The following is a 27,115-nucleotide window of genomic DNA, read 5'->3' as shown; positions in this document are numbered from 1 at the left end:
CTCCTATGATTCAATCGCAGACCTGCCACGTGTCCCTATTTTCCAGGGGCGGTCCCTGATTTAGAGAAGCCGTCCTGGCTTCTAATTTGATCCCAGAATGTCCTGCTTTTCCTTAGGACACCCCTATTTTCATTGGAGAAATGTTGGAGGGTATGGAGTTATCTGACCCCTGAGCCATCTGAAGGCAGCCCTGTATAGGGAAGTTTTTAAATGCTTAATTATGTTTTCATATTTGCTGGAAGCTGCCCAGAGTGGCTGGGGCAGCCCAGTCAGATGGGTGGGGTATAAATAGTAAAATTATTGTTATGGAATGGGACGTTCCTGTTTGTTATGTACTGAAGTTCTCACCCTGGGCCAGCAGGGGGATAATGTAGATAGTTATGCAAATGAAGGATCAAAAGTGACATTCAGTGATTGGATAGTTTGCATGCAAATGAAGGATCGAAAGTGACATTCAGTGATTGGCTAGTTACAGAAAATGGCTACTGTTGCATTCTAGTGGAGCTCTATATAAGCAGGCTGACTGAGCTCCTCAGTTCAGTTCTGTTCCAGCTTACAAATAAAGAGCTGCTTTGGAAGAATCGCTGTGTCGTCTGATATGTTCGCCCACAACTTAACACTGTTTATATCAGAGAAATGTTGGAGGGTATGCAATCGCTCCCTTGCTGGGTAGTAAACCCCAATGAATTCAACAGGGATTACCTCTGAATAAACATGGATTGAATTGTGTGGCAGGTTTTCTTTGTGTCTTCTCTGAATTAAAGAATAAAAAACCACTGTCATTTCATAACATAAGTAACTACCAGATTTGAAGGCAGCTGAGTTATCCTTGTATGTTACTAGTTACTGGGAAATCCAAAGATATATTGTTCTCCTGAATGGTTTTCTATGGGCCATGCCAGAGTCTGAGCTTCCTGTGAGTTTAGCTTCTGGGTCTGTAATCTTTGGCCTACTTCTTACTCTGGAGAAGCTGAAAAACAAACATGGCTTTGGTTCAAGTCAGTGGCGAAGCTTCAGGACCAGTGTTGCAAGGCCAGCTGGGATGCGTAGATTTAGGTCCTCCTGGCAGGAGGTGAATCTCTTTTGTAAATGAAAATTTTTAGCTGCACAACTGATACGTGTGCCACCAGCTCGCATTGCGGCCCTGCGCTTTCCTCTGTGTTCAAACAGTTCTCGATTAGCACTTGCTGTACAGGTCTGTGACCTTTTTTTTCAAAACGTCCCCCCCCCCCTTTACGAGTTTATTTTGGCTGCTCCTAGGCATTCATAAAATTCCTAGGGAACTGGAGGTTTTAAGCAAGGCTTGTAAAAAGCCAGGGGAAAGGGAGGTGGGAGAACAGGTCGGGAGAGGAGTTTTCCATGACCATGTCAGAGCCTCCCTTATGGGAGTCTTACACCTTTCAAGTCCTTTCTTAAAGCAGCCAGCTTCTGAAAAGGAGAGGGGTGGAGAGCAAACCTCTGTTTCTTACTTGGGGGCGGCATGTCTGTGCGTTAGGCAGAGAGAGTTTCTGCCCCCCCTCTCTCTCTGTGTTTCCCTTGTCAGTCATCCCTCTAGAGCTTTTGGTCTTCTCAGCAGGTCACCAGAGTTGGTGAACAGCTCAGAAAGCACAGGGCATCTGAAACAAATTAGATCTCTTATAGCCACCCAGAGACCGATGATGGATGGAGGTCTGTATTTACAGCAAAACTAATTGGCAACATACACAGACATCTACACGCACCTCCCCCATGCAAAAAAAAAAGAAAAGGGGGGGGGGAGTATATTATTTTGCCAGACTTCAGAATCACTGGGACGGTTTTATAATTGTAGAACATTACACTGCTCAATATTTTTTTTAAAAAAAGAACAGTGAAAGTTTTCAATCTAATAAAAGCATTTGACTGGAGAGTTAAAAATAACAGGGAACAAGGAGTTTGATTTGGAAGTAAGTTTTATTCATGGACTTTGCTTGGCAAAAATGTTTCCAATTATAAAACAATTCAGAAAGTGCTGCATTAATAAATGCCCTCCCCTCCTTCTCTGTTAAAGGGGCTGAGATTTTAAAAACTGAAGTGGATAAAGGGGGCGGGGGGGAATATGGAGAGTTATTAAAATATAATTTAATATAACCTGCATAAAGTACATCTATACCACAGATGGAGTCTATTGCACAACAAAATCTGAAACAATAAAAAAAAGTTGACTTAGTAACTTAAGTGTGAGCTGCTGATTTTTAAAAGCAACTCCTCTTCCAGCTCAGGAACCTATTATATACAGCAAACAGCAAACAGGACCCCTTTCTTTTCATGTCATGTTGTTACTGGGTTTTCTAAAAGGCTGGGAAAGAGAAGGGATGGGAAAGGAAGAATAAATTAGTGGCCTGAAATCTAATTTGTTGCATTGTTTAAATCACTGTTTGCTAATAAAAAATTTCTGTATTGCATAGACAGAGATGCTGCACAGGCAAACTTTAAAGTGGTATTACTGGATGACAGGGAAGAAAGAACCCACTTTGGAGGGGTGCACAAGTTTTGAACATGGAAACAGTGTGCACATCTTACCATGGGGGTGGGGGTGGGAATGTGATTTCTTTCTCATACATTACATAGAAGAATAGACACCAGAAAGTGCAAATCGCTTGTACTTCCTATTCCCTTCACAGTCAGTAACACACCAAACTGCTATTATTCCTAGAGATTATTATGAATTCCCCTCAGTATCTGAAACTAGTAAGGTTACTCCCAGATCCTTTATCTATTGTACTAAAGCAACCTACCTCTCCTAAATCTGTATATATTCACTACTAAGGTTTAAAGGATATTGGCTGTATTGAAGTCAACTACTGCTAAATCACTTAAATCCAAGCACCTGCTTTCTGTTTTGTTTTTTTTTGAAAAGATCTCTGTGTTTCAATTCACTTTCCCAGAATAAAGCAATAGCAAGAATAAATGGATTGAGGATTGCACTTAATACTCTTTTGCACCAGGATAAAACATTACTGTGTATGGCCATCGGTTTTACTTAAGTCAACAATCCTGTGAATTGACTGAAGATGACAATTATTACAGACGGTCCGCTCCCAAAAGGTTCCTTAAACAGCAACAGACTTAGGTTTCTCCCTTTGATATATATTTTTTAAATATTTTGTTTGGCTACATTAAAGATGAGGCCCTAATTCTTACTTATAATAAAATCTGCTGACTCTTCTTTGGCAGTAGAAATGGGTCTACAAGATTATAAAATCCGCTGACTCATGTTTGGCAGTAGAAATGGGTCTACAGGATTGTGCAAACCGAACTTGCGAGGCTATTTTCCACCATCCCACCAGTTTCTATAGAAATTAGAGAGCAGATTTTCTTCCAAAAGGGAATTCCTGCTTCTGCATTATGGTTAATGTTCTATTTGCTTCCTGTCTCAGTTAAGTTTGCTCTCTCTCCCTCTCCCAGATCTGGGAAGCTGTGCCTTGTATAAACAACCATCAGAAAGCACTGGAGTATGTGAACACTTAGTTCTGCTGAAAACACAATCATTGTGTTATTCCAAGTTGATGAAAACACCCTCTGCAGTTTTCCCTCGCAAGGTCCACATGCCAATCAGCGTTTGTCAGTGATATAATTTTCTCCCATAAACACAACCTTTGTACAACTTCCACTCAGAGTAAATAGACATAATTCCCAAACCAAATAACGCACGTCGAAGGGAAATGGAGATTATACAAGGGAGAGAGAGGAGGAAGAAAGTTACATGAGAATAGCTCTAATTGCATGTGTATGTGTGTAAGGGGGTGGGCTGTGGGGCAGTAAGGGATGGGGGTGGGGGGAGAAACCTCTTCTAAGGAATCAGGCCATGGAAGGGGGAGCTGGTTTATTTCTTCACACTGCAAAGAAACTGGTTAAGGCAAATATTTGGGGAAAATGTTTTTATGCTTGTTGATGGTTTGAGACCACCAGGAATTGCTGAAAGAGGGATTCAGGCTGTTTATGGACAAGGAAAACATTTGTGTTACTGACCTGTCTAAAAGGAAATGGACAATATGCATTGTTAAGAGACTGTTGCTTCCTCTTCTTCAGTCTTTGCCTGAGGACATACCGTACATGGGGCCCATTTTTTTCTTTTCTTTTTCCAAATAAAAATGTTACGTTTTCCTAGGGCAGTTTTACGGAATGTGGGACATGAGCTGGATGCCATTGTTTTGACAGAGTCTGAGATGGATGGGACTGTTGCAATGTCTGTTCATGGTACTCTGGGTACCTTTCCACTTGTGTCGCCTGAGGACATAGACAAACTACCTCAAGGATTGAGACCCGCCATCTGTTTTCAGGTCTCTTGTCCATCCTGGCTTGTGAAATCCACCAGGGATGGGTGTTTGGACCTTGAAGGTGGTCAAGGCCTCCTTGAGTAATGGGGCCGCCTTCACTGTTTTGAAGCCTAATTTAGATCCAGTGGTTTCTGATAGTTATAGCTTGGCTCAAATTTACAATTATTGAGGAGAGTGTCTGAGTATGTGGTTGTTCCTTGACACTAGGCACTGATGCAAATTATTCAGTTGTATACAAATTTCACTACAGGCTTGGTTTGGGGAGGGAAATCGCTTTTGTTGCTCTGATGGATAATTTATGCTGGGGAATAGATGAAGAGAGTGCAGGGGAGCCTAACTTCAATGAAATATTGGGGGTGGGGGGCTCAGGTAAGCACCATCACGCTTAATCGATCACATGTTGTGGCACATACAAACATTTGAATGGAAATGTCCATCAATTTTGGGGGGTCCTGGTCCCCTCAAATATTTTAGGGGGTGGAGAAGGGATCCCAGCCTCTAGGACTTGGCTCCTATGGGAGAGTACAATCCTGTTGTTTCTTCTGGGGCTCTCAGAAGCTTTCAGCTAAAGTTAAATGGACCATAGCAACCTTCTGGATCATTTATCTTGTGGTGTTACAGTGGTTCTGATTCTTTCTGAAGGAGCTGTCCTGTCCTGGCAGATGGTGCTGGGGGTCTTTTATTCCCACCCATGACAATTGCCACTGAGTAGGAATCTTCCTGGAGCTGCTACTAACTGGGAATACGCAGGTGGAAGTGGTAGCGGCAGCCAGTAACTGTGTTCCTATCTGGGGGATTCTGCTCTTTCTTTCATTACTACGTACTTGGAACATTCAGGCTAGACTACTGCACTGCTCTCTATGTGGGGCTGTCCTTAAAGATGCTTGGGAAATTCCTGCTGCTGTTGAATACAGCCACAGCTGAATACTAAATAAATGGTCAGCAGCACTGGAGGCTACTGCATTTCAAAACTCAATGTAAAATGCTGGGTTTAATCTTTAAAACCTTAAACAATTTGCACTCAAGCTGCTTGAAGACTACCTTTACCCATATCAGCCTGACCACACTTTAAGGTCAGCAAGAGAGATACTACTCAACAGCCCATCTCAAACAGTTAGATTGGCAGACACTCGGGAGAGGGCATTTTCTACAACGGCCCCATGCCTCTGAAACATACTGTTATCTGGGGGTCATCACTATAAGCCTTTAAAAGGTAAAGGGACCCCTGACCATCAGGCCTAGTAGTGGCCAACTCTGGGGTTGCGGCACTCATCTTGCTTTGTTGGCTGAGGGAGCCGGCGTACAGCTTCCAGGTCATGTGGCCAGCATGACTAAGCCGCTTCTGGCAAACCAGAGCAGCACACGGAAACGCCATTTACCTTCCCGCCAGAGTGGTACCTATTTATCTACTTGCACTTTGACATGGTTTCGAACTGCTAGGTTGGCAGGAGCAGGGACCGAGCAACAGGAGCTCACCACATCATGGGGATTCGAACCGCCGACCTTCTGATCGGCAAGTCCTAGGCTCTGTGGTTTAACCCACAGCACCTAAAGAGACATTTATTTTACTTAGCTTCAGTTGGAACTGTTACTTTACTGGGAGGCTGGTGGCTTTTAGCTGTATATATGTATTGGATTTTAATATTTTTGGACTAGGTAGATTTTGTGTGACTGTTGCCTTTTATCAGTCAGCTGTAGTCTTTGTTTCTTACTTTAATTGTGTAAATAATTTTCCTAAACTTTTTTTAATAACAATAGCAGCAGCAGCAGAAATAAACAAATAAACGGTTAAATAAATAAATCAATGATGCTCAGTTTTAGGCAACACTCAAACTTATGTCTCAGTTATTCTCATTTACCCTGTTTGAAAGAATGGATCGAATTCAGCATTTCAGTTTAAGCCAATTATGTTTCATACACCTTTAAATCATGCTATTTCTGAAGAGGAAAAAGAGCATTCTGATAAGATGATATTGTTCTTATTTTATCATTTCCGTAAGCAAGGAGCTTTGGAACATTGCTATGCACACTTTCAGCTGAGCATTGTTGAATGAAAATTCTACATATGCATGACAATCACACCTATAAAAACATTTTGTGTGCATGCTTCATAAACATATTTCTAGGCATATCAGAGCTGCAATCCTTCAGAAAAATGAACCTATTTAAAGGTGAAGCTACAACTTGGGCTACAACTTGCAGTTTTGTAAACAGCCAGAGATGATACAGTAACCATTTCTTTTCTATTAAGTTTCATTTACACCTAGAAGTAATCACTTTTGTTTTGAAGGAAAAAGTAGCCTTTAAAAGTTAGGGGCGCGGGAGCTTGTGAAGAGTCTTTGTGACAGGATTAGGGCCCTTTGTCAGTTTCCTGCTGGAAATCATCAATTGTGGGCAGCCCTTGAGGAGAAAAGATTTGGGCGAGGAAACTGCATGGGCCCCCAGTGAGGATCCAGAGCACAGTCTGGGTTGGGGCTCCACAGCAATTTTTTATTCAAAATAAAAGCGGTCCGTTTAAGTGCACTTTTTAAAACACACACATAAATTAGGGCCAAATTAGAGATGCCATTATTCATGCACTTAACAATTACTAAACAGATAAACAACAGCCATGGGAACTCTAGATTGTGCCTGTGATGTTGGAGGGAGGATGACTTTAACCCTGTACCCCTGTCAATGTCACCCCCATGACTGCTGTTTATATTCAGTGGGAAACGCACCTTTGCACCAGTTTCTTCAGACGAAGGAAGAAATTGCTCATCATAATTTTGTTTGACTGCTTTATGATTTAAAAAAAAATCGTCAACATGCATCGCTTGACCCCCCCCCCCCCACCCTGGCTGCCATTCTTACCAATTACCTTTGTTTCCAAGTCAACAGAAGCTATTTAAAAGTCAACACCACAGTTTCTAAGAACTTGAAGACATTAATCTGACTGTTCCTACCCCAAGTACCCCACCATTTTGGGGGGGGTCTGGGAAATACGGCATTTTTATTAACATGGCAATGCAGAAAATTGCATTTTTAAGATGCTGTTTGACCATCTGAAAGCCATTAGCTGTTCAAAATAACTGCCATGTGATCTCATAAGATAAAAGGACACCAGATTCCTCCAAGGACAACAGTCAGGGCACAAAGGACTTGACAGATGTTCACAAACTGCAATAAATTCAAAATTTGGTTTGACAGGGCAGTCCAACATGTGAACAGGATTGCAACCTTACTCTGGTGCACTGAAAGCAACAGAAAATTGTTTTATGTAAATAGACTTGATTCTTCCACTTCAACTTGCTCAGGAATAATGATGAGCATTGGTATTCTAATTCCCAATGATTTGATCATTCTATTACTGTGTTCACCCATTGCATTTAGGAGCAGAAATCCAGTGATATAATCCAAATAAATCCAAATAAAAGAGGTGGAATGGAATCTTGCACAACTTTTAAATGTAACCTCAATCCAGGACTCAATTTTGCTTTATTGTTTTCCACACTCCAAAACTATCTTGCATCTTTCTTAAAATGTATCAATAATTTACCAAAATCGACTGAATCACAATCATATACCTTACTGCTCTGTTCATTCTTTTGGAGTAGCTGTAATAGAGTTGGTAAAAGAGCCTAGGCCTGGTTCATGATTAACATATTAGTCTAAATGAAGTTTATCTCCCTTGAGGCAGTTATGTGTGTGGGCTTTCACCATGCAAACTAGCAGAAAGTCAATCCTGTTGCAAACACGTGCTACATATTACCATATTTACATTTTCCTGTTTGGAAAGATGGGAAGCTTGCTGAGGTCCTAGGTTAGGTGAGCTGAGAGTTGAAACCTTAAACCGTTTCATGCTTATTTATTTTATGATCCTATTGGGCCCAGTGTTTATCCAGATTGTTCAACCATCTGGATTAGATAATTTGTTGGAAATTAACAGTGTTTGATGGTTATCAGTCTCAGAGTGATTAAAACTGGTTGAAAATTTATGGAGGCAGTCAGAGATGTCCTACACTGAAACACGGATCCTCCCTCCCCAAATAAATCCCCTGATTTATGATGAAGTGATAGAGGATCAATGTGAATCTCACCTCTCATCATCCATCCGTTGGATCCCAAGATGGAGCTACAAAATGCTAATGCACAATGCATCATTTTGGACTCTAAAACAATTCAGAATTAGAAGGTTGAATCTTGAACAGCCTTGATAGTACTGTAACATGTTATTTGTCTTGCCACCCATATTCTTCCAGTAATCCAGTTTTGATCATATCTTGCATCAAACTAAATTAATAATGAACATGTATCTGCCCTTCAGATGTCTATAGCAGCCTTTCCCTGGTTACTAACACATAGACAACTGTGGTTAGGCTATATTGATCCAGAAATGATTGTTGCTGGTAAAAGGCATTACTAGCCATTAAGATTATTTGGGCCTCTAGTGACAGATATGGGCCCAGGAGTATCCTCAGACTATGAATGTGCACCTTTGGGGGAGTATAACCTCATCCAAAGCAGGCAATTGACTGATTATATGGACTCAAGGATGATCCGATCACAGCACCTCTGGCTTGCCACAATTCAGTCAGGTTACTCGCCCTCATCCAGCCCACCACCAACTTCAGACATCAGTCCAGGGCTTGTACACCTTCTCCCAATTCAGATGTTACAGAGGGTATCAGTAGCGTACTGATGACAGCTTGCCCTCAATCTCCTTATGACCAATAGCTTCATCTAGATATTAAATAGTGTTGGGGTCAGCATGGTAGCCTGCAGCATCCCACAAAATAACTACCAGAGGGGCAATAGATATCAATCACCCAGCGCTATGCTCTGAAACCAACCCTGGAGAGAAGACTGGAACCACTGTGAAACAGTGGATCCCAATACCCATTTCACAGTTTAAGAGGAAACCACTGAGAGTCCAAGTAAGAATAACAGGGTCACACTCCCCTTGTCCTTCCCTTGATAAAGCTTGACCGTCAGGGCAACTGAGGCCTATTCGGTTCCATAGCCAGGCCTGAACCCTGAATGGAATGGATCAAGAACAGGTTCGGGAAGATACTATGGCCAATGTATCAGAAGCTAAGTAAGAAAAATGGAGTTACACTCCCTTTGTCATCCATTTGATAAAATTCATCCCTCAGGGTGACCAAGGCTTATCCAGTTCTGTAACCAAGCATGAACCCCAACTGGAATGGGTCAAGGTAATTGCTTTCATCCAAGAGTGCTTGCACAACTACCTTCCCTAGAAAACAGGTATTTGCCACAAACCATTGAGTCCCGGCTGGCCTCTTAATTAGTGTTTGTTGGATTGGTGATGTATATTACCAAACGTACTTGGGGAGCCATTAACCACAATTACCTGCCTCTATTCTGCTGCATGTCAAGTGGCTTCTGTAGTCTCAGAATGTGCACACAAGAACTAACTGCATCAAACTGGCAAAATCTAGTTCCAGGCTTCTACTACGATCAACTTTTGAGACTTTAGATCCTCACTGCATTCTCTGCCATTAAAAATCCATATAATCGTATAATTAAAGCCCTGAGCATTTGAAAAATTTGCATGCATATTTGCAAATGCTTTTAAGATAATGTTGAATGTATTCACAGAGCTTTTATCCCCAGCATACTTTTTTTTAGGCACACTTTACTTGGAAATTGCTACTAGTAAACCAATCATGTGAGATTTTTGTTAAGAGCATGTCATTACGTCAAACCTTCCCAGCAGAGCCTCGGTAAATATATATTCGGCAGCTATTTTGCAGTCATTGACATTTGACAGTGTACTTATATTTCCTCCTCTTAGCATGTTTTTCTCTTGAAGAGCACTTGACCTAGGCCAAAAATATCCCACAACTTTCATCATTATTTACTGAGTGGCAGCAGCACTAAAAAAGAAATTCAGGATTTCACAGGCTGTTAAAGTTTCATGGAAACCTGAGGTCCATTTCTAACACTTAAGTATCTTGTTGGCAAAAAATAAATGTGGCATTGGATTTAATTAGGAGATGTGGTATCACTATTTATGCAGCGAATTCCATGAGGATGTGAAAGTTAAGAGTGCACTTTGCATTGAAAGCTAACCTTTCTTTTGCAGAGAGATAGCAAATGATGTAATGCCATTTCTCTTCATATTAACCCACTGAAAAGTTTCCCCCCTATTTTAACTTTCTTAAAATCAAAACCTGATGTTTAGAAAAGATGTACCTAACTTTTCCAAATATATAGCAGGAACTGCATTATAGAGCAATTTTATATTTGTCCATTTGAAAGCAGGAGCCGAAATATTTATTTCATCCCCTAGTCTTTTATATTTGTTGTCACTTAACTTTTGCCCAAAACATCAGCCTCACCCACGGAAGCTTATTTTGACAATTATATTATATGTACAATGGTACCTCTGGTTACGTACTTAATTCGTTCTGGAGGTCCGTTCTTAACCTGAAACTGTTCTTAACCTGAAGCACCACTTTAGCTAATGGGGCCTCCCGCTGCTGCTGCGCCACCGTCATGCGATTTCTGTTCTCATCCTGAAGCAAAGTTCTTAACCCGAGGTACTATTTCTGGGTTAGCGGAGTCTGTAACCTGAAGCGTATGTAACCCGAGGTACAACTGTATATATATTTGACACAAATTAGAATTTTTGACATATTCATTACCTAAAACTAAAACATAATTAAAACAATGGAAAAGCCAGTGTTATTACTTCTTTTAGTAATGTACCATTATAATGACCTTTTCTTCTTTATTTGAAATGTCAGTTTCAGTTGAAAGAGCTATTGTAGTATTCTGACTATAAGGCTGGGCTAGGATCTGGGAGACCCAAGTTCAAATCTCCACTCAGCCATGAAGTTCACTGGGTAACCTTGAGCTAGTCTCTTTCTCTCAGTCTGATGTACGTCACAGGGTCGTTGTGAGGATAAAATAGGAGGAACTATATTTGCCACCTGAAGCAGCTTGTAGGGCAGGATATAAATTTCTGAAAAAAAACTTGGATATCCAAAGAGTTCCTTATCTGTGTGCACTGGGACTTTTCCCCAATAGTAGCATCTTGTGTTGCATCAGAGTCTACTTTTAAAGACCTCCCAAGCGTCAGGATTGAGCTGTCAAGAGATGAGGGGAGGTTGTGGAAGGCAGGCACATGCAGAACTTCCCATGTATCATTGCACCCCTCATAACACATGGTCTCCTCTGGGGCACCTGCAATAGAAAGTCTCTGTCCAGGCATTTTGATAGTTTACCACTGTTAATCACATGAGGTTGCTGTCTAAAGAACTGAAACAGGCAAGGAACAGCTGGCCTCAATATCACTCTTCAGAGCCATTAATTATCCTAGGAAAAATGCATTATGGACAAAAGTGGAACAGTTTCTACAGAGATATCTTATTGATGTACTTAATAGTCTCCAAGTTGTGTGACCACATTCCCTCACTCCCCCTGCCTGAAGTGATTGGGTTAGAAACGCTTCATTTTGGGGCTGTTTTCATAAGTACACAGCAGGGGTGAGAATGATCTGAGAATCATTTGATACTTTTCTGGAGTTTTTTTTTCATAGTGATGGCAAACACTAGAAGGACACAGCTTAGTGGTATGTAGTAGAAGTTTATGGGTTCAATCCCTGGGATTTCTATCAAGTAGCAGTTGATGGGAAAGAGACTTTGGAGAGCTCTTCTAGAGAGCCACTGGCCTCTTGAGTCGACAATACTTGGCTAGATGGACAAACAGACTGCTTTCTTTGTAATAATGGTTGATTACCTGATCATCAGTTTCTTCTGTCATAACAACAGATTATACAGAAAAGATATTTTTATGACACAGTTTAGTTCATCCCTTACTATGAGGGAAGATTTGAATTGGGAAGGCTGGTCAAACCTGGTTTTTCTCAGAGGCATCCTAAGCAAACATTAACTCAGGAAAGAAAGGCTAGCATGCATAAATGCATTCTGTTAGTGGCTGTGCCGTGGGGAATTGTAGTTGTCCTATTAGGCAGCCCTTGGGTCTGCGGCTGCTGTTGCTGAATGCCTGGTCATCTCGGAGTAAGACCTCCCTCATCCATGAATTGATTGTGGATGAGGAGGCTGATCTAGTCTGTATCACTGAGATCTAGGTGGGGGAGCAGGGTGGAGTTGGTCTCACCCAGCTATGCCTACCTGGGTTCTCAATGCAGCAACAGAGTAGTCTTGAGGTTTGGGTGGGGGGAGCTGTGGTAGTCTATAGAGATTCCATCTCTTTCTCCAGGTTCTGTGTCCAGTTGGGAGGTGGATCTAGACTATGTGTTCCTGGCATTGGGCAATCAAGACAGCTTTGCTCTTTTACCACCCATTTTGATGCCCAGCCATCTCCCTGCCTGAACTGACATAGCTGGTTTCAGAGGCCATGTTAAGGACTCCCAGACTGCTGGTTCTGGGGAACATCCATGCCAAGCTGACTGGCACTGGGGTGGCTCAGAACTTCATGGCTGCCATGACAACCATGTGGCAGGCCACTCTCTGGACCTTGTTTTCTCAATTGGGCAGGAAGACATCAGTCCCTTGTCATGGTCAGATCACTTCCTGTTGAGATTTAGGCTTTTTACACCATTTCCCCTCTGCAAAGGCCTTTGGAGGCTGATCGATCTAATGAGGGCCAATGAGCCATAGCAACTTTCCAAATGGTGATCCTGGTAGGATTGCCCTGATTTGACCGGTATCATGGAGCAACCCTCAATCCAGGGTCAACTCAGCCCTCCAATCAGCCAGCAGGCTGGCAGGCTAATGCCAGATTCATACCCAATGCCAACACCAAAGAATCATAGAGTTGGAAGGGACCCCTGCTTATACCTGTAATCTAATAAATCTAATAAAATAAAAATTGTGGTCTATTTCAACTCAAGTATTGTGTCTTATTTCACCTCTCCTCCAGCCTGGCTGGGCTGCATACCTCCTGCAACTGGGTATGCAATGCTATGCAGATTGAGCCAAATTTATAACTTTTGCAATGTATTTTCATCAAATATTTTAAGTGCCTATCCATAATTGCTTCTTTCTACTTTGGGTGGTTTTTTCACCTCCATCATTTGCATTTCATAATCCAAGATAGAAGGGGTAGTTTTACAAACCAAGTAAATGGGAAGGAGGACACCTTTGTGTCCTATATTGGTTGCCCACCTGCATGATGGTGGATCGGAATGCTTTGCACTCCCCACTTTCCTGAATCAGAGGAAGTACCTGTCTAACTTTACAGGTGAGCTTCCTTTGGCTATACATACAGTTGAGGAGAACAGCTAGATCCCCGAGATTCACCAACCATTGCCAGCTGAAAATACTATGTTGGGAGCAGAACTGATTACCTTAAGCACCCTATGTGCTGTAAAGTGGGATAACCTGCAAAAACAAGCTCAGATTGGCATTAGGGTTGCTACTGATCAGGACCTAGACCCATCTTTTGGTGGAGCGTATGTACTGCAGCAAGATTATAGCTCTGAGCTAGCTATATGAATCATGAAATTCACACATTACAACACCTTCCCTGGCTACTGGCTCATTTCTGGGAACAGGTTATGACCAACAAAGGCTCTCAGGTTCAGTTGGAAGAACATGATACTTAATCCCAGGGCTGTGGATTCATGTCCTGTGTTGGGCAAAAGATTTCTGCATTGCAAGGGGTTGGACTAGATGACACCTGGGTCCCTTCCAACTCTACAGTTCTATGATTTGGAACCATAGTATTGGAAATATTGCAGTCCCCCATATGAGCCTGTCCATATATTAAGTTCTTTTGGAGAGGGCCTTATTTTTGTCCAACCAACATTTGAAGTGTGTTTGCTAGGAAGTCAGTAAAGGCCCTCCTTAATGGCTGCTCCCAGGCTCTGAAACTCCTTGCTAAGGGAGACCCGCTTAGCCCCTTTTCTGATGACTTTCTGCTGCCAGGTAAGTACCGATATGTTTTTATTCAGACAGGCGTTTGACAAGCTAAGCTGACTTGTTTCGGTCAGTGTAAATATGTTTCAGTTTCAATTTGTTCCGCTGTCTCTTGCATTTAATCAACATGTATTATCTGCCTCACTTTGAATTGCTATTTTGTATCTTACATTGCATTTTACTGCTATTGGTTGCCCTGAGAACCATTTGGGGAAACAAATGTAACAAACAAATAAATAAAAACAATGTTCAATCTCCTGTCTGCAGTTTGGAAGTCCATCCGCAGACACATCAGGTTGCATGTGCTCTGCCTCCAAGCCATGTAATCAGAAGTAAAATCTACCAATTGGATCAGCTTCTTATCACAACTGAATTGTTTCATTTATCCAATTTATATTTAGATCCTAAGATCTGTGACACTGACACTTTCAGGTATTTGCCTTATTGTTTATTTCAACAAGTTACGTGCCACTTATCGCTATAGTTGCTAAGCAGTTTACAATGAGGTTACAAAAGAGAAACAAAAGATAAAAACTTTTTAAGATTAGCCATAATAATTAAAAATGCTATCTTAAAATGCTTGATTGATTTATTTATTAAGTCTTCCCCAAGCCCCCGAAATCCAACAAGGAGTGGATGGGGACAGGAGGTGCACATAGTTTTTTTCATTCAGTCTAATGGCCCTTTATGCTGCCTGTTGATGAGGAGAAGAGGGAAAACTTATCTCTCTTGAGCGAATGAGGATCTTTTGCATGCAAGCACAGGACTTGTAGTAGACTGGAAATTGCCCACAAACAATTACAGTGAAATATACAGAGTCCACCCCTTCCCCCACTTAAACATATGGTATGTTTCAAAAGTCTTTTTTTGTTTTGTTAATCTATTTGTTTTTTCAGGCTTTCCTAGTTCTTGAAAGATTTGTCATCACCATATATTGTAATGCCACTAAATGCTCAATGTTGTGATTTAGTATTTTAATGAGTTTTGATCCTATGAATTCTCAGATTTTCACTATGGTTTTATTATTGTGATTTTTCTTGTAAACCACTTGGAGCCTTCTTTTGTAAGTGGAACCATGAGGGCCATCTAGTCCAACCCCTTGCAAAGCAAGGATCTTATTCAGGTTTGGATTCAGAGTAACTAATTGTTACTCAGGGTAGACCCACTGAAATTAATGGACTTAACTTAGTCATGTCACGTTCTTGTTCTTTACAATCTGCTTTGCATTTCATCTGAATGAAAAGTGGCATAGAAATATAATCACTCAATCATCAGTTTCAATGGGGCTACTCTGAGTAAAACATAGTTGAATACCGCCCTCTGTGACTCTCTAGGTAGCATTGATGGCATTACCAAAAAGACACTCTTTGCTGATACAAGACATGGTGGTGGTGGTGATGATGATGGGATGTATGCAAAGCTAAATTATATTGTTCCTGGAAGGTCATAGAAAGCCATTGCAGATGCTGGTGTCACATGATTCTGTTGATGGACACTTCCACATTTTGCACCAGCTGACAGGGAGGTTTGGGTCATGTTCTCTTGATAACTCAGCTTTAAATTCTTAAGCACTTATTTATCTGATTCTAACTCAGGGTACAGTTGTTGCCCTGTTGTGGCTTCAAAGGTGAATGGGAGTCAGCCCTGGACTTGCTCTTTTGGCTTGTTGTTGTTGTTTAGTCGTTTAGTCGTGTCCGCCTCTTCGTGACCCCATGGACCAGAGCACGCCAGGCACTCCTGTCTTCCACTGCCTATACAATTCCACATCAGCCTCGGGATGCTTATCGAATCACACTGAATCGACTGCATGCATCTTTCCATGTGGTTGTACTTCAGGGCCACTGGTTCTCATATGTAACCAGGGCCGGATTTATGTATAAGCTAAATAAGCTATAGCTTAGGGCCCCACTCTCTTTGGGGGCCACAAAAAATTTAAAGGAAAAAAACCTGGATGTACATTTCCAAAATATAAGATAAAAAACAAATAAAATAAAACCTACATACAGCAACAGTGTCTTGTGTTGTGTAGGCTCCTATGATGTAAGTAATGGGCCCCACCTGCTAGCCTGCTCCATACTAGCCTGCTCATTTCTATATATAGGGTGCCTAAATTCTACATGGACTGGTTGCATGGCAACATGTGCAATTGGCTTTAGATCTCTATTAGGTTCAGAAATTGCCATATAGCATACAGTGGTACCTCTGGATATGAACAGGATCCGTTCTGGAGCCCAGTTCGCATCCTGAAGTAAACTTAAGACGCGACTGCACATCTGCGCATGCGCGTGATCTCATTTTGAGCGTCTGCAAATGCACGAGTGGCGAAACCCGGAAGTAATGCACTCCGTTACTTCCGGGTCGCCGCAGAGCGCAACCCGAAAATACTTAACTTGAAGCTACTTCAACCCGAGGTGTGACTGTATATCCAACACAAAAACAGTGACAATTTCTTGTTGACAAAGGACAGCTGGACATATAAAGGGCCCCATTACCTTCAGTAGCTTAGGGCCTCATCAAACTTAAATCCGGCCCTGTACGTAACTAACTGGTATGAGAGGAGGCTGGGCCGGAAACCTTGAGTTTAGTATTGGTCATTTTGACAGTGGGTTGTATGAGCCTTCCTGGATCGCGACGCTTAACCCATAATTCTCCCCTTCGTCTCCATCCTGGCCTTTGCTCGCTCCTTAAGGTGCTTGCTGCACATTTCCTCTTATAGGGCACCCCCTTTTTGGCTTGCACACGCGAAAAAGTGGGATGCTGCCTGCTTCCATGTGGTCTCGAGGGGTGCCAGAGCGATAGCTGGCTGTTCTTTGGCTGTGGGGGCTGCAATGTTGGAGCTGCAAACGAGTTCAATTAGCAGTTCAGAGTGGAGACCCCACACACGGGGCCTGGGGGGAGGGAGGGGGAGCTGCCATTCTTCCCTCCTCACTCCCCCAGGGTGAGTGCGCCGACCCCTGGCACAAGGGTCATGCCACACCGCAGACAGCGCTGGAGCTCAGGAAAATCCGCAGATCAGAGATGCAATCTGTAGCCCTATTCAATCCCCCTCGCTTGTACAACTCAGGGGGTCAAAGCTGGATCATTTGGAAAGCATTTGCTAACATATGGATTGCCTTTAAGCTGCGACTTTTTTTAATTCGCCGCATTTCCCAGTTTCATTTCTTAATTGTGGGCTGAGTTCCCCTGACTTGCGTTTCCTGTGCCGCAGAAAAGCATCGCTGCAAAGAGAAGGTGAGGTCTGCATCCTAATCCAAATAGACCGTGACAAAATCTTCTCCTGTCATGTCACTTCACAAAGGCAGACGGCGAAAGGACAAATATCCCAAACCTCCCAGGGAGCAGCCGCCTAGCCAGGAGCCAATTGTATCAAAAAGGCCTCATATTTATTGCTTTGGAAACTGTCGGAAAATCTTTAATTGAAAAATGGCAACCGTTTATCTCCCCAAATGGGGAACTTGTATTTAGGGAACTTCTTCCACTTGTGCCTTTATGTTTACTAGTATGAAATGAGCCAGCCCTGACCCCTGAACAGCCACGAGCCCTTTGGATATGCTTGCTCAAATTGGCAGGCTTTCACATATGGAGAGGTAAAGCGTTGCCTGGATTCAGCTCCGGATTCGTATCGCTTGCCCAACTATGCCACCACCATCACTCAGATGCATCTTTGCAATATGAACTATACAGGAGATTTGGAGGTGGAAAGACTGGTGCTTATTTGGGGAAGAAAATGAAATGGAAGCACTAAAATAAGTAACTACATCTCTCTGTGTACTGCAAAGAATTGTATGAAAGTCTACTCACAACAATACAATTAGCATTGCCTTATTCAGTAATTTGAAAAACTAAGTCCACACAAAAAGGTTAGTGATCAGCATATCTGTAAAATTATTTCTTCCTCATTTCCAAAAAAAGAGAAAGTGCCTGGATCTATTTTGAACATGTCCTGCAAAGCGAATGGAATGTAGTGACCACTCCACCATCCGTGGAAAAGGTTGTTCCTCCCTGTTTTGCTTTGCTTTTAATCATTAGTTCTCTACTTCTGGTTTATTTGTTTGTTTGAAGAATTTATATCCTGCTGTTTAGCCAAAAAGCAACCCACAATGACTTACGAAAATCAACTGTAAGCTCCATTTTGAGCAGAACTGTTTCTCATTAGCCCATTTTTAATAGAACTCTCAACCAACTATACATTTTTACTTGATTAATTATCTGCCTTTCAACTGATTTGAGTAATGAATTATTAATCAATTACATTTAAATAAATCTGCATACTGTCAACATATCAGCAGAAACATCTTTTATACTCAGAAGTATAGGATTTTGCATTTTAACAAACAAAGCCTAGTAGCCTCCGTTAGTTTATTCCCAATTGCAGTGAGACACCAGCATCAAAATACCCTTGAAATACAGTGTTATGAGCACATGCAAAAGGATAACCATTTCACAGCTTTGTAAAAAAGAATAACAATAATGCCTGGTATACCAGAATTCTAATATCATGGAAGTATATGAGATAGAAGGGGAACGACATGTCTGCCTGAACTATGACAAATTTTGATACTATGATGGAATTTTGTCTGCAGCTAATGATTGTTGTGATGGGCAATACTTTGGCTCATTACCATCCCTATCTCTCCTCTGAACTGAGCTTGCAAACTAAGAGGGAAGTTGCATGAAGCAGATGTTTCCCGAACTATTGAATCCCAAACCTTCCACACAGAAACTGGGACAATCCTTGCACACACATGCCACACTAATGAAAATATTGAGGATCCAGTTCAGATATTTCATAGAAGTTGGCTTTTTGTGGTAGAAGAAAAGGCAGATTTTTTTGAGTACATTATTCCAGAATACTAGCCAAATAATGATGCTGTTGTGTGACAGCATGCCAAAACCAAAAACACCCCCTGCCCCCTAAATAGTATGAAAAGGCACTTTCCAGCTGATTGTTTGTAAATCTATCAAAGTTTATTCCAAAGTCTTTTGCCTAAATATTAAAGTTGGGGTGTGAGCAAATGGCCTCTCAATGCCCCCCAACCTATTTGTGGACAGTGGGGGGGTGCACTATCACTGAATTTATTATGGGGAGAAGAAATTCACAAGTTTATTAGGGGTGGGGCACACCATAGCAGTGGATGGTATCACAGTTTCTTTATGTGAAGAGAAAGCTACTATGTTGGCAGCTTGGCCACCATTTTGTATCCTCCACAGTACCTCAGAGCTACAGAGGTACCTCCAAGGTACTGATGGTGGCCACCACAAAAAAGATGGAATCTGTAGAGTGGCCTTGTTTTTGGGGGAGGTAAAATAATTTTTAAAATCATAGAAATTTCCTCAAAAAATGGCATGCCAAGTCTGACCAGCTACCTTAGTATTGCCTACACTAACTGGAAATGGCTCACCAGGGGTTCAGGCAGGGGTGTCTCCCAGCCTCACCTGGAGATGCTGAGGAGATGGAACCTGGGACCTTCCACATGCAAAGCAGATGATCTACCACTGGGCTATGACCCTTCGCTACTGGGAAATTTTGGCTCAGCTGGACAGTAAAGCAATGTCAGGTCTTGTTTGAAGTCTCTGAAATCTGTCCTACTCAGTGCTAGAAGCTGCAGTGCCTGGGCTGGCAGCCTAAGACTTGAGGCTACAGGAAGGAAGTTGGCCCAGAAGCATTGATGGAGAATACTGTGCTATCACCCCCTGTCCTTGTATAAAAGTGTAGCACAAATGTATCTGCATTGTGAGGGCCAGAGACGCTCCTAGCATGACATTCTGTATCTGATCCACAGTAGGCTAGTTAGAAGCAATACTGGTGAGAAAGTATCACATAGCCATAGCAATACAATATAGCAGGGGTAGGCAACGTTTTTGGGGCATGGGCTGGTTTGCAATACTGCAGACACCACAGTGGGCCAGTGTGTGTGCGCGCGAGCTTGCGTGTGCGCACACATGCACAAACGCAATTTCCAGCGCTCCTTCTGGCGCGGAAGAGGCATGCGCAGCTTCCCATTGGCTGAAGGAGCTTCCTGCAGCCAATGGGAAGCTGCCCAGCGTCGCGGAAGGCGGTCCCCGCTCTGCTCCATGCCAGTTTAGCACAGCCCACAGGAGCCGACCGAGCAGGAAGCAGGGGTCCATGGGCCGGTTAAATGACCCCCATGGACCGCTTCCGGCCCATGGGCCTTAGGTTGCCTATGCCTGCAAAATAGCAATGAAGAGCAGTGCATAAGACTTTGAATATCCATATGGTTTGTCTTTTTATTTACACACCTCTATTTATCTTATCTGTTTTTATATAAAGGGCAGGTTGATTTCTCCCAGCAATCAAGACACTAACCAAATCAAGTCAGTCCCATCTCATCTTACCCCTCCCCAAAAGTAATACAGTGGTACCTTGGGTTAAGTACTTAATTCGTTCTTAACCTGTTCTAACCTTAATTCTGTTCTTAACCTGAAACTTCTTAACCTGAAGCACCACTTTAGCTAATGGGGCCTCCTGCTGCTGCTGCACCACCGGAGCCCGATTTGTGTTCTTATCCTGAAGCAAAGTTCTTAACCTGAAGCACTATTTCTGGGTTAGCGGAGTGTGTAACCTGAAGCGTATGTAACCTGAGGTACCACTGTACCCCTAAATCAGCATCCTTTCTCACATGAGGACACTGAGCGCCTGTCAACTTGCATGTGTAGCCAAAATCAAGATGGGGTGCTCAACCAACGCACAACTTGTTGCATCTTTCCCCCAAGGAAACAGAAGTTAAGCAAAAACTGTGAGAGGCTGGCATGGAGGTTATGGGTGGTGAGTTTTTACATATTGGCAAAAATCAGTTGTCTCTCTTGACATGTGCCTGATTCATATGCCTGCATGCGCAGATGAGAAGATTAGAAGCTAGATGCCAGTGTGAGATGTACTTGCAAGTGAGGACAACCAATGATAGATGTATGTGTTTATGTGTATATTTCTGTGTCAGCTGTCTAACATGCCAATAATTACTTGCCTTTCAGCCTGATATTTATTTGGATGCAAATCTCAAGGAGTTCAATGGGACTTACTCCCATGCAAGTGTGTATAGGACTAACGCTTTAATCTTATTAAAGTCAATGGGATGAACATAAACTTCAATCCAAGCACTTTGGATTATCCAAGTTTTGTATCACTGTGCTTAATGTGCATTTGTGTGCATGTGTATGTACATAAACATTATTGTGTATTAATGAACACACGTTAATGTAGTTATTGAACAACTTGGGAAACAAGGCAACACCCAAAATATAAACTGATAGACATCAGAAGGCAGCCCTATTTAGGGAAGTTTTTAATATTTAATGCTGTATTGTTTTTAACATTCGATTGGGAGCTGCCCAGAGTGGCTGAGGAAACTCAGCCAGATGGGCGGGGTATAAATTATTATTATTATTATTATTATTATTATTATTATTATTATTATTATTATACTGCTGGCTGGAACCTATCACTTACTAGAGCCTGTTAGAGCCAATTTTGGATACTTTGCCTACTCTTTTCTTGGCTGGCAGCAAGCATTAAGACAATTTTGATGTTTTATTTATGAGTGGTGGGAAATTGTAAAGTTTTCTTTTTTTCAAAAAACAACAACCAAAAACTCCTTCTCCGCTTTCTTCCCAGCTGAAAACCATTTCCCCTCCCCTCCCATTCACCTCCCATCTTCTCGTCCATCTGCACCTTATTTGTACAAATGTTCCCGTGTCTTTAGAAATCATCTTCACACACACAAATACCCACACACCAGCCTGCTTCATATTGTGCCTTAAAACGTTTGTGAATATTTTTGTCTCCCTCAATACGGAGAGAGAGAGAGAGAGAGAGAGAGAGAGAGAGAGAGAGAGAGAGAGAGAGAGACGTTAGCGAAGGGAGGAGGGGAGAGAGGGGAATCGCCCGGAGAAGTGCCTTATTCATTCTCCCGGGGCCCCCTCTTTAAAGCTGCTTTGCAGGGCTCTTTAATGTTGGGCAAACTGAAAAGAAAAACAATAATTAGAGATAATTGCTTGTGTCCAAACACAGGCATCAAAGCCTTTGGGACTCATTTGTCATGGGCCCTGGTGTGTGATCCAGAAAAGTGACCCTTATTTTATTTAGAGTGGGGGGACACATAGAAAGTGGCAGATGGAGGGACCCCTCTGCACTCTCCGTCAGCTCAGCTGTGTCTGCCAAGGAGAATAGGCACAGAGGCCGGGATAAAAGGGATGAAAAGGAGGGTCACAAGAGGTGGAATAATTACCAGGGTAAAGGGTAAGGGAGTGGGAAGAGTGGAGGGTACTTCACCACCACCTTGGGGTTAGCTCCATGCATGTGGCAGGCTGTCTGGGGGCTGATGGGGTGGGCATCCGCTCTCATTAACTCCATGTTTGGGGGAATCACACACATGAAAGGAGGAGGAACCTCATTAAGACAACCAAGATCTCAACTGAAGCCCTCGGTGCTGACTTCAATGGAGGTGGTGAATCACCACCTCCGGCTGAATGGGGGTGACCTGAGACCAAATGAACACTTGATTTTATAGGATTTGGGGGTCCACCAGCCAAAATTTGATAGATAAAATATTTTTAAAAACAAAACCACCACCCCCCCACACCACAATGTCTTCATTTGTATGTGTGCACTTACACTCTCCCTCTCCTTCCCTCTTTGGCTAGAATCTAGCTACGGGTCTGCAAAAGTTTCACAATAGCAAACGTTCATAAAAGGAGGCTTATTTTCAAAGCAGGCTGAGTTCTATTCTTTGGACCCTGTGGAAGGGGATGGGGGAGGAGGATCCAAATGGCAAGTGGAGAGGAAGGAAGAGCTGTTCACAATTTTGATTTGAAACACAATCACTAGAAAGACATACACAGCAAACGTAAGGCTGCTGGTTGCTTCTTTTTTAATAACAACAACAACAACAACAACAACAACAATAATGGTCCGCTTTTGGCAGAAAAGTTGTGATCACTTTTACCATGTTAAAAACTCCCTATCTGAGGTTTCATACTTTATTACAGCCTCCATCTACTCCCCCCCCCCCTTTAATAGTGAACTGGGAACTTTTAAAAGGACACTATTTTTTTAAGCTGCTGGTATTCTCTCTCATTGCTATCCCTCACTCGCAGCTTCTTTAAAACCAATCCATTAAAACGAGAGAGAAAGGAACACCTTTTAATGGAAGGAATCAATTAAAATTGGAAAAAGCATTGGACAGACTTGCCAATAAGATAACTCTGATCAGAAAATGAACAGAGCAAGCTCAGCTATGGCACAACTCCAGAAAACCTTGTATGCTGCTGTCTTTACAACTCATTGCTTTGTATGATAAACTGGAGTGAAGGTTTTTAGCTGCCCAGCCTGCCTCTCTGTAATGAGACTGTAATGACCTAAACGATCTGTTGATTAGGGACAATAAATCTGTCCTTTTCATCCTGTCATTTCATTGGCCTGAGTAAGGTTATTGGCTTAAAATAAACTCAGCCGATTTTTCAAAAAGACTTTAAGCAGTAGGTGGGTGGGCATGAATCAAAGGTTCCCGGATGACAATCATACTTTTTAAAAAAGAAAAAAAAGAAAGGAAAGCTTTACAGGAAAAACAATAGTAGATGGGTTGTGCTCTTTGTACATGTATATTAATTTATATGAGATTCAACCTTTTATAATTAATTTTAAGTGGGATACAGCTTGCACACATATGATGTATTTTATTTTCTAGGTTTTAATCTCATTTTAATGACATTCTCTCTCTCTCTCTCTCTCTCTCTCTCTCTCTCTCTCTCTCTCTGTGTGTGTGTGTGTGTGTGTCTGTATGTGTGAAAAGTTCTTTCTAACTTGCAAGTTCAGAATATGGCAGAAATAATGTGTAAAACAGTATGTCTGTAATTCATAACACATTTACTATTGAAATGCCCCACTGGTGTTCGCACTTCATTGAGGTTACTTACTCAGTTGGTTTACAGACTAAGGCCTGTATGCTACATGTGCCGTGAATGCTCAGCAGGGTCAAACATGATAGGCTGAAAGTATTGATTCATTAATCATTATTAATTGCATGAAAGCCTATATGTGTAACTGCATAAAAACCATTAACAAAGCAGTATCACAAATTAAACATTCACGAAGAAAAAATAAGATAAAAGGCAGCAATCCTGACATTTACCTGGGATTAAGCCCAATTGAATTCAATGGTGCTTAATTCTGATTAGACAAATACAGGACTGCACTGTAAAGTCTAGCAAGTATTGCACATATTCCTGTGCATGTAGACACATCGTGATATGCTCTGAGACACTAAGGGAGAAAACAATTTAGAAATTGAATGATTGATTTAGTAATTTAAAAGTTGTCAACTGAATTGGGATTGAAATAATGAAACTTAAATGTATGCATGCAAAAATTTCAGTGTACAACAAAGGAATATTACGTGAACTGGTGGCCACATGCCCATAAGCTGTTTGTGTACAGTATTTTCAAACCAGGTATCACTTCAAGTGATAACTTGCATTGCATGAAGCAACCATCAGGGCCATTTTTCCCCCTTATTACTTTTCATCACCTCAAAGGTAGCCTGAAGAGTAGGGAGCAAAACACCTCATGGGTGAAGAAGTCATTAAAGCCCTGGAATTGATTAACTTTTTCACTAATCATAATTTTACAATGTAGGCATTTGATCCAATTTTAATCACCTCTGTTCTCTGCAAAATGATTTTTTTTGGGGGGGGGGGATGGTAGTGCTGGAAAAGTCTATTTTGTGGCTAATGAATTTAATATGATTTTTCTAAAAGTGAATAAATTGATATTATTTGAAATAGAACATCTACAGTTTAATTAAAATAATCTGATCATAATCTGACATAATATATTTGTTTTTCGCTTGTTAAAAAGCTAAAAAATCAATCCTATGTATTTTTGACTCAGAGGCAAGCTCCACTGTGTTTCAAAGGGCATGCTCCATAGCCCAAGTTAAGTTAATTAAACAAAATTATGTAATGCATTGAAAAGCTTAATTATTTAAAGCAATAGTATTTTAAGAAATATCATATGGAAGGGACATGGGCAACTTATTGCATCTCCTAACTAGCTAGCAGTTTTAGCAGTAATCTGCAACACACTGATTAGGCAGTAAACCTCATGGAACCCAGTGGGGCTAACTTCTGACTAAATATGCATAGAGTTGCATTCTGAATTAGGCTATGTAAATGAATTTAGCTAAATGTCTGTGTGCAATTTACACTATTATCCACAATCCAATTTAAACATTATTAGATCGCTGCTACGTGTAGGAATACCTTTCTAAATAGCGTTTTTGAGCAAGGCAGTGTTTGGCACGCCGGCAAAACTTTTTTCATTTACGCACGTGGGTGAGTCTGAAATTGGCTTGCAGGAATATTGGTCTTACTCTTTCTCATGCTGTTGCTCGCATCCACAGCACAACTTTCTTTCTCCACTACAATATTTTGATGAAATGAGATCAGATCAGATCGCAAATGGAAGAAAAACCCGAAGCAAAATGCATCACATTCATTTCTTTTTCTGGGAATTGCGCTTAGCAGAGCACATGAATGGTGACTGTTCTCCTGCAACAGAAGGCAACCTGGGCTCTGCAAGAAAGGAAAGAAAAAGACGGACGGGAAGGGTTGGGGAAAGAGACAGCACGTTTTACCTTTTCCAAACGAGGGTAGTGCCACGAAATCTCGATCCGCAAAAAACACCAATCGTTTGACCTCTCCAGATCTTCTAAAAAAATTAAAAATCCATCTGCTTTGAACTTTCCACTGTTTCCTTAAAATATTTGCAAAAAGGCAAAGCTCGCCGCTTCCGACCGTTGCAGTAATCCTGCTGCGCCCCCTAGGTGTAGGAAACGAAAATGGTCTCTATTCCTTAAGAACGTGCAAAACGGCAAAAAAAGTTGTTCTGTCCATACACCCACCCACACATCCTGCCATGTACTTAGAAATGTTTTTATTATAGGAACGACGAACAATAATGCTGTTTCCTTAAGCAGGCTGGATTTAAAGAAATAATAATAATGCTTTGCTTAACACCCCCCAAAATGTTATACAGAGGGAACTCTAAACCCTAATATATAGGCGGTGGATTAAAATCATGAAATGTGTTGCCGGAAGTAGTCTGGTCCTGTTTTCTGTCATCACTGGGGTAAGACCAATAACACCTGATAGTTAAAATTCTTCTTATTATTATTCTTACTATTATTTTGCCATGGGAAGATATTACAGCTGAGACTCCTAAACTGCCAAGGGCTCCCCAAATGTGTATTTCAAGAGGGAAAGGATGTATCGTGTATACACTGCAAGGCCTAGCAGAGAGCAAGGAAATCTGGAATGCCCAAGGATTCTAGTAGATGTCATTGCAGAACCCCACACTGACTGTAAAAAAATGACTCAAACTGAATTTCAGCAGTATTGCTCCACCTGACAGGTAGTACAGCACATTTAACATTTCGCCAGCAGCTCAACATGACTGGACAATTTTCATTCTTTGGAGGCGTTTTCCATGGCAACTTGGAAATTGCTTTGGGAGAGGAATTTGGCCTTTTTTCAGCTTTTCACACTAAGTGTGCCTTCTACAAATGTGGGGGTGGGGGGTGGGGATTCAGGCTGAGGCTTCTGTTCCTTTCTGGGCCATATTCTAAGTGCAGAACATGCCAGTGGTGGGTGGACCAAAGGCAAAAGTATGCAGACTCTTGCCTCTGTACAGTAGGCTACATTCCAGCAATGCAAAAAACCAGTGTTTCTACCCACACACACATTTCACTAGAGCAGCCAGTTGGATCAGGCAAGCAAAAACCAAAATTTGCACCCACACACTCACACTCACTGCTTTCTGTTCTGTTTTCATGGTTGCAGGCAGTAATTCTTCTGAACCAGTAGATGGAAACCACAGGAGGGGAGAGTGCTTTGGGAAACACTGGCCTGCGA

At 41.8% G+C, this 27,115-nt stretch overlaps 1 long non-coding RNA gene across 1 annotated transcript in view; it reads right to left on the bottom strand.

Annotated features, from left to right (window-relative positions):
- The window catches only part of LOC114599029 (uncharacterized), a 96,135-nt gene extending 70,125 nt beyond the window's left edge, over nucleotides 1-26,010 (bottom strand). The window contains exon 1 of the long non-coding RNA XR_003707228.2: nucleotides 25,840-26,010. This is a non-coding gene — a long non-coding RNA (uncharacterized LOC114599029). The remainder of the gene's footprint in view (nucleotides 1-25,839) is intronic.
- Between the last annotated feature and the right edge of the window lie 1,105 nt (nucleotides 26,011-27,115).

Source organism: Podarcis muralis, chromosome 5, assembly GCF_964188315.1.
Source record: "Podarcis muralis chromosome 5, rPodMur119.hap1.1, whole genome shotgun sequence".
Classification (NCBI taxonomy): Eukaryota; Metazoa; Chordata; class Lepidosauria; order Squamata; family Lacertidae; genus Podarcis; species Podarcis muralis.
The sequence above is the reverse complement of the archived record's forward strand: the minus strand, read 5'-3'. Positions and strand labels throughout refer to the sequence as shown.